Source organism: Prinia subflava, chromosome 2 (genome assembly GCF_021018805.1).
Source record: "Prinia subflava isolate CZ2003 ecotype Zambia chromosome 2, Cam_Psub_1.2, whole genome shotgun sequence".
NCBI classification, from domain to species: Eukaryota; Metazoa; Chordata; class Aves; order Passeriformes; family Cisticolidae; genus Prinia; species Prinia subflava.
Window position 1 is genome coordinate 55486958 of NC_086248.1, and position 8478 is coordinate 55495435.

The 8478-nt window shown below is 38.1% G+C and overlaps 1 long non-coding RNA gene across 1 annotated transcript in view; it reads right to left on the bottom strand.

Annotated features, from left to right (window-relative positions):
* LOC134546834 (uncharacterized) overlaps positions 1–8478 on the bottom strand; it is an 86662-nt gene that overhangs the window by 17680 nt on the left and 60504 nt on the right. The window lies entirely within an intron of this gene.

An 8478-nucleotide genomic window follows, 5' to 3' on the forward strand; every position in this document is an offset into this window, starting at 1 on the left:
AAGTTGCTCTTGTATGGCAGTTCAAGACCACAGTCCCCTTGCTGCAGTCTGAGCTTTTCAGTCCATGTGAGCCATGAGTTTCTTTCTGACTCACCTTTGAGAGTCATGTAGAGACATATCTTGTAGTGGATCCTTTTTCCAAGAGATAGTTCTCCTAAATATGCCACATTACAATCTAAAAATCTAGGTGGGCCAAGGCTTTGTTAGAAGTACTGACTATCAGATCTGAGAAAGTGAATTGACTTGATAATGGAATGAAAATCTTGGTGTTTTTTTCAAGAAATCAATTTACAAAATGGAGACCATGGAGCAGGGAGGGAGTGGAGAATTAAGTTTAGAACTTAATTCCTCCACACTCAACAGGCTCATTTACAGGATGAATACAACAAATCTCTTGTTTTTGCAGCACAAGGCCTTTATACAGGTAAACATGTTGAGAATGTTGCCTGTAGTGTTTGCCCAGCTAGACCATAAAAAATTCCTGGTAGCAGAGGGGATCTAGTGCCATTGCCCAGCCCTGGCAACCTCTGCTTTCCTCATGCCTCTATCTGCCCTACTGCCAGGGAGGGACACTGCCAGAGTCGTCCTATTCCTCTGAAACTGTCCAGCAGGTTTATTCTGAGTACAGACAGAGTGGTCTTCCATTCTGCAATTACAGAAAAAAGAATATCCTGTCAAGCTTTCTCTCTTTCCTCCCTTCCCCACTGCCACCTCTTGGTATGACTGTAGGGAATATAAATGGAACAGGAAATTTGACCGCATCCAGGATCAATGTCATTAAAGACACATCTTGTTTTAAAATCTAATTTTATATAACTGCTCTGTTATATAATATGCTTTTGTTTGTCGTCTTGATTTTTATCGAGGTAGTGTACATTCCCCTGGACCTTTTCATGAAGGAATGTTTATACCTGTGGGCAGGCACTAATGGCAGTGAAAGGCTTGCATTCATGGGAACAGCATTTAGCAATTCATGGTTGCCAAGGTAAGCAACAAAGGCATGCCCTCTGCCACTCCACTGCCTCTAAAAGAAACAGTCTCTAAGGTAACAGGCTAGCACCCCTTGAGGCCAAAAATCTTTAGCTTTTTAGACAGAAAAATGCATTAAATAATACCAAGAAAAGCATTTTTTTTTGTCCAGGAATTTTTTTCTTCACAACAGAGAAGGGGCTCAAAGTGTTCTATTTTTGGTTCTACGCAGGAATTTAATTCAGCTGCTGCCCAGTCTTTGTGCACTCAACACCCCTTTGACAGTTTAGTTTCGGGGCACATAGGACTAATGAGCCAAGGCATGACTGCAGTTGGAGACTGGCGCCTCCCAGGCCTGTGACTGTTGTTCAAGTGAATAGGCAATTTCTCTGATTAGCTTGGAATTTGCAGCATTATCCAGATGGTTATTTGGCATGAGCCCTTTTTCCAGGATCACAGCCAATTTGAGATATTGAGTCACCTGAAGAAAAGGTCTACAGGGACAGCCGTTGCTAGATGCTGCTTGTGATAGGATGGGAGAATGGGCTTCTCCTCGACTTCATCTTGCTCTGCAACTGCTTGCCAACCTCTTTTATCTTACTGTGGCAAAAGGGAAGAAGAAGTTGAGTCATCACATCTTCCTAGTGAGAGACTTTAATTGGGAGAAGAAATAAAGAGTAGAGGGCTGTTTTTAAAACTGAAGTCTAACAAAAAGTTAAATGCAACAACCAGATCACCTTTCTGCTAATGTTGGAGTGTCAGAGATTCCCTGCATGCTGAATATGACTTTTCTTTGCAGGACATTCACATGACTCTGACATTGGTACAATTTGCTGTATGTGGGGAAAATAAAAGAGGCATTTTCTGGAATATTTTTCTTTCTAAATGACTCAAGTTATCAAAATTGCTTGACAATTATTCATGGACTGTAACAGAATAATACAGAACCTGATGGATGTAATATGTCTTTTTATACCTGATGCAGTTCCTGCAGTTCCTAGAGTTGTAACTTACAACTGTTCATGAGAGGAGAGATGTGTCCTAGAACCTTTAGCAGCTTGTTTAACAGACTTGATGCTGATATGAACAAGTTTTTACTCAGAATGGAGGCAGATTGATAATCAGACCTAGTTATATCTTCAAGTGTTCAACATACACTTCACATTTCAGTAAGTCTCTGTGAATAAACTTCAAGTTTATTTATTTTGAGCTAACTTATAGCTGTGCAAGATGATTTGCCTACTTTCTACTCAGTCTGACAGAAAGGTTGCTGCCCTCACTGCATTCAAAGAAAGCATACACAGCGCTGACAATTAACTTTGTTTACTTTCATTTCATGTTCTAGAAAGTAATTATGGTATAACTGTAGACATTCCAATCGTTTAAAGCAAAATAGCACAAATATTAAACAAGGAAGTGAATTAGTAACATCATCTACCCCAGAAACAGTAACAATGTGACAATTTGTAATTATGCAAAAGATGCAAAGTTGAGGCCATGCCAGGAAGCATCCAGACACTCTTTTTAAGTTCAGCACCTTGCCATGTTCACATTTTGATGCAGCCCACATTCACACGCTGTCCTGTTCCACTTCACACATAGATTGACTGGTGCTCACTAAAGAAGAAACAATTTCGTATTTGTTTATTGCACCTCTTTATTCACCTCTCAGATGCACAAAAGGAATTAAATGTCATCTAAGGTGGGATGGAGATATGTTGCAGTCTGAGCAATCCGTGCCCATCTTCTGAGGAAGCAATATTTTAAGCAATAGCTTATTGTGCTTAGTACATGCCCACAGCACTGAGTTGGGCAGTCATAGTCACTTCCAGCTAGAGCATGACCAAGTTATGAAATGAGTCTGGTCAGGAAACAAAGCACCGAATCTCTATTTTCTTGCACATTCCCAGGAATATCCCTATAGATTTGGCTGAAACACTTCAGAAACATTCATCTTGAGGAAGATATGCCATATGCAAAACTTCAATTTGAAACAATTTTAACTAAGAGAATGTAAGTTCTTGAAAGCTGCTGTTTGAAACAACAGTAATGATAGGGAGCTGTATTAGATTTGCCATGAACTAGCAAATAAAAAGAACTAAAGATTGGTTTATAAAGACCAGTTTTTCAAATTCTGGCTTCATTTAATTTCCTTGAACTTAGTGTTGATATTTTTGTTGACTTCACAAAGTAAGTTAACATAGGAACTGTATTCTGTATCTATAAAGTATTATTTCATGTCAAAGCTATCATTATTAGCTGAAGTTTAAACCCTTTTCCTTTTTTACCCTGCAAAAATAACCACTATAATGTTACTGTGAAAAGACAGAATCCTGGGAAAATTAAAGTAAAAACTGACTGCTCGTACTTTGGCAATGTGGTTTATAAAGATTGTTTTCCAACAGCTATAAAATACTTGCATTTCCCTGTCAGAAAGATGAAAATATGTAACCACTATTTGCTTAACAGCTCTTAACTGCAGCTGGAGAATGTATTTGTTTCATGTGACTTAATTACCATCACATTGGTCTCATATTTTTGATCTGTACTTTTGCAGATTCTAAGGCACAGTGTACACTTGCATTTACATAGCATTCCTTTTCCAAAGTACACATAAACTGACATCTTAGGGGCTGATCCAAAATTCAGCAAGGTCCTGAAGAAGACTCCTAGCTAAGCATCATTCTATACCCGTTATGATCTGAGCAGATCTTTCCCCCGTGATGTACTCCCTAGATTTCAGTAGCTGCTCCCAGAGTAGGTACAGGGACCTAACTAAGGAGATTCGTTTTTCACCTTCAGGATTTATTCTACTATTTAGCACAAAGTTGACTGATGATGAGTTTTCAAATAATCAGTGTTTTGTACAGCAGATTGCTACTGAAGTTTTTAGAATACTCTTCCTATAACATTTAAATTGAACTAGTGCCCAAATATTCTTGTCTCAAAGTTGAGAACTTCCGTTTAGTTTCAGACACATGCTGGAGAGCCCAGCCTCTTATTTAGGCCTTATCTAAATAAGTCAAATGTCTTGATACTTCAGAACTGGAGAGGAAGTGATTTGAATATAAGAATTCTAGGACAGATTTTCAATATTTCTGGTCCCAGTTGCCACTACCACGGTTTTAGCTTTTATTTTGTAATTTTGGCATTTATTTCCCTGTCTAACCCAGATCTGGAAGAGAAGAAGACCAAAACATTTGTAGAAAAAGACCAACCTAACATTTTAGGAAGCGAGGTAAGCTTTAGGCTGTACTGACTCTAAGAATAAGCAAAACCCTTTAATTTTGCATCAACTACTTTGCCCTTCTTCACATCAGCACTGGTCAGGAAATCTCAAAATATTAAAAGGCAGACCTCTTAGATGAACAAAGACAAATAAAATGATGCCTAATGGAATATTAGTATTAGTGAACAGAAAATAATGGTCAACTGTGTTTTCAAGGATAACTAACTGTGTAGTAGTAGATACTCACGGGGAGGGAGAGGAGCCCTTCTCTCAGACCAATGTATTTATGGGTAGACTGAGTTCTGACTCCTGAAGTGTTTCTCTGAAAATGCTTGTACAGGCCATGTTTTTTTTCTCCTTCTATCTTAAAAAAGTTTAATGCATTTACAGGTAAAATATCATTAAATATTGTTTTTCTTTCAATTCCATGGGTTATGAGTATGGTCAATAAGTAGAAGCTACCAATCTTATCCCCGTGCACTGCTGCTTGCACTGTCAAACGACAACTAACTTACCTCATTGTTATAAATGATTCTCACCTTGTGGTGCCTTCCTGTTATTTGGGCTTGTCAAGATCTCCCCAGTTCTCTGTGTTAATGTCTTACTGCAACTATGACTGGTTTAGAGGTGAAGATACAAGAGCCAGGAAGGACTCCACCTTATTTTCAAACCAAGAAACAACTCAATGACCTGACAGCTAAAACCACCTTCTGCTTTTAAACTGAGGAAAAGTGATGGGAAGTCACTGAGAGACAGTAAATGTGAACCACTTTAAAATGCCAACTTAGCTTTAAATGGTGCTTTGACAACACACAAAAACCTAAATATTTATATTCGGACTTACAAGACTTCTGCCGAGTTGGTGCAAATACAATGAAAATTGTAATGTTTACATAATCTATAAATAAAACAGTAAAGAAACCCAAGTTCCACCAGGATCACAACTCAAAACGGAATAGGAGTAAACAAGATAATTAATACATGGATTGGTTGATTTTTTTTCTTAATAAACAATGAAGTCCTTGATATACATATATTTGCAGATATGTATAAACATGCAAAACACAGAGAAAATGAAAGTGTTTCTCGAGTTCCATTTCCCAAAATACTACTAACAGGAAGTAGTCAAAGGTTTCACAGAAAGGAACTGGTTTCTTGGATTCACAATTAGTGCTTCTTAAGAGAGTGGGTTACATCCTAGAAAGGCACAAAAACACTCAGATAACATTTTCTAGAGATAAAATTTTTCATAAAATACAACCTTTCAGACAGAAACACAGCACAATTACATGTATGAAATTGTCCTCATGAATATGTATATTCTTGGTCACTTACCCAAAACATAAAATCTTCACTAAAAATGTGATCTCATTATCATATATAGTAGAAAGGTGACTCTTGATAAATTGAAATTGAAAAATATCAGCCTCAAGTATTTGAGGAGGTAGAGGGAATTTTGGTTCTTAAGTTTCCTCAGGATTATTTTTTGACAGTTCATCCAAAATTAATGGAGATGCCTCTTAGTTCTTTGCATTCAATGAAAAAGGCACTTTCTTTTCCCCAGAATCTACCACTAAAAATGTAAGTGTTTCCATTTCTAATCTTCAAAGTAAATTACGACTGATGAAGAGGTAATGCAAAAAGTTTCATTAGGCTCATCTCCCTAGACACAGGATTAACAAAAGTCTGTTTTTCATATAGACATCCTAATACATTTATGGTAATGGTATAATATATTTTTTTTAATATCCTGGTGAGGGAATCACTAAACATACAGATAAAACAAGATTTGAAAAGTAGAGATAGTCTTAGTAGACTCAATAAAGTTTGCTCTGGGATTTGAGAAAACTGAAGTGAATGACCTGGAATCCTTAAATTGCTTACACTTCCAACAATGTTTTGCAGGAAACAATAAAATACACTTGAAAAATTGCACATGATTTTCATTAAATACCAGTAGAACTCAGGCATTCCATTTCTGCCTAACTCAAGAAAAGAAATAAACTCTATCTTTCTTTATACAGTATATATAAGGCTGAAGAAGACTTCCAGTCATTGAGAGCCATGCAGAATGAAGATATTCTTTTTTGTTTCCTGCTGGTATTATATATTCAGCTTGAAAGAAGACCTACTGGAAAGGCTTTGGAAAGGTGTGTTTTGTTTTTCAGTGGACCATTGCTGCTTGGGTTGGTTAGATAAGAGATGTAGATTCTGGAAGTGGTAGGCTGTGTGCCAGGATTCACAGATTAGACAGGATGTGTTCATACATTGCTACATTTGCAGACTTTCATTAAAATGGGTATATAGGCACCATTTCTTATGCTAGTACCAACAGAATAGAGAAGATGGTAAGGTGTCTACTTAGCTTGAATTATTTGTCCTAGGAAATTTATAAAGTGTTTGCCAGGTTTTTACATCCTTATCAGTAAATTTTCTAATATCAGCAAGGAAAACTCATGACATGAACTATAAATTTTAGTTCTCTAGGCTTTATCAGGAAAAGCCTACTCCTGAGTATGTGTTTAGGCTTTACACATGAGCTCCTGCTAAGTGATTTCCAAAAGCGCTGTATGACTGCCTTTTTCCACTTGAAGTGCAGTCTGGGAAAACTTACCTTTAAGTTTTAATATATCTTTCACAAGGCTGATTTAAGGGATCTCCAGAAACCTCTTTTTGGGCACTGTTTCTCTAAATACTTTTCTTCACAACCCACCAGTGGCTTCTTTATGAAGGGTGTGCTTTGACACAGATCAAGAAAATGGAAATCAATGGGACAGTTACTACCAACTTTGCTGAGAATAAAGTCAGGCTCTTGAAGTTTTGAAAGTGTCAGGCCAAGAGTGGCAGAGAGAGCTGAAGGCCTGTCAGAACATTGCTCCTGGACTCTCAGCTCCCTCTCACCAGAGCAGGTACTTAGACTTGCTAGTAGTGACCAACATTGGAATGACCTACTGGGATAAAACAAAAACTAATAGAAGGAGGTCATTGTCACAACAAATTCTGATTAATTCTTTTTTAAGACTGTGGAAAAAAGTTATGAAAAAAGCCCATTAGTTTTCATTTTTGTGTTGGTAAGAAGAACATTCTGAACCATCCAACCTTTTGGAAACTTTCAGAAATCATGCAGAGCCCTTCAGCAGACAGGGATGTGCTCAGTTGTCATTTGCAGGACCACCTACAGCTAATTAGGAAGAGGAGTCGAGAAGCTAGCTGGTAGTTAGAAATGCCAGGGGCTATGGATATGGTGTACACTGTAACTCAAGTGCTAAGCCTGTGTTCATACTCTGACCTCTATTCATTTTCTTCCATGGAAACCAGAAGTTTGAGCTGCCCTTTGGAAGAATTCAAGTCTTCCCTGAGATGAAACCCACTAATTATTTTGGGGATAATTTATTTTCAGAAAACACATTTCAGAAAACAAGCTCAGCTTGTTCAGCTCTGTGCAGTTTTTCTTTGTAATTCTAGCAAATTCATTCTCTTGACTACCCTCTCACTAACTCATAACATGCTCCATGGTGTGCATTACTTACACATCACGCTATAAAGACACAACTGCAGGAGGCTGAAATGGTTCTGAAAGGTCACAACATAAAATAATTATATCCTGGGCGGTGGGGGCTTCCTGTGGACTCCAGAGGAGACAGTAGGTGAGGTGCTCCAGAGCACAGCCTGGTGCTCCTGAGCAGTACGGATGCAAGTCCCTCTGTGCCACCTGGGTTGCGCCCTCAGGGGAAGTCTGTAGTAATGTGGCTGTAGCTATTGCTAAAATTGAGAGTTCCTAAATCAGGGAAGAAACAGAGCAATTTTAAAGGATCGTCAGAAGAATTACTGAGATCTTAAGAGAAAAAGTATTTACAATCTATTCAGACAATAAAAGGGATGATGAATGAAAAGCATACCAGTTGGATACAAGAAGCTCATTCTACGTCTGCCAATTCTTCACTGTAATATGCCTCAACCAGGCCCCAAACAGAGATTTGCTGTACCATAATTCCTGCATTCAGTTGCCATTGAAATATATTTATTGCTGGTGGTTAGCAGCCAGCCTTTGAAATGGTGCACTAAGTGCCTCATTTTTATATTATTTAGTCAGAAAAAGTAATAATTTAACTTTGTTTTGCAAGTATTCTGACAGACCAAGGAAGGCTTGCTTTATTTTGCTGTCCAGCGGTTGGGCGAGTCCCTTGCAGAACATTTGGCATCCAAACACTTGAGTGTTAAATGCAGCATCTTTTCTCCTTGAACAGCGTGATGTGCACTGAAGGCTCAGCCCTTCTTCC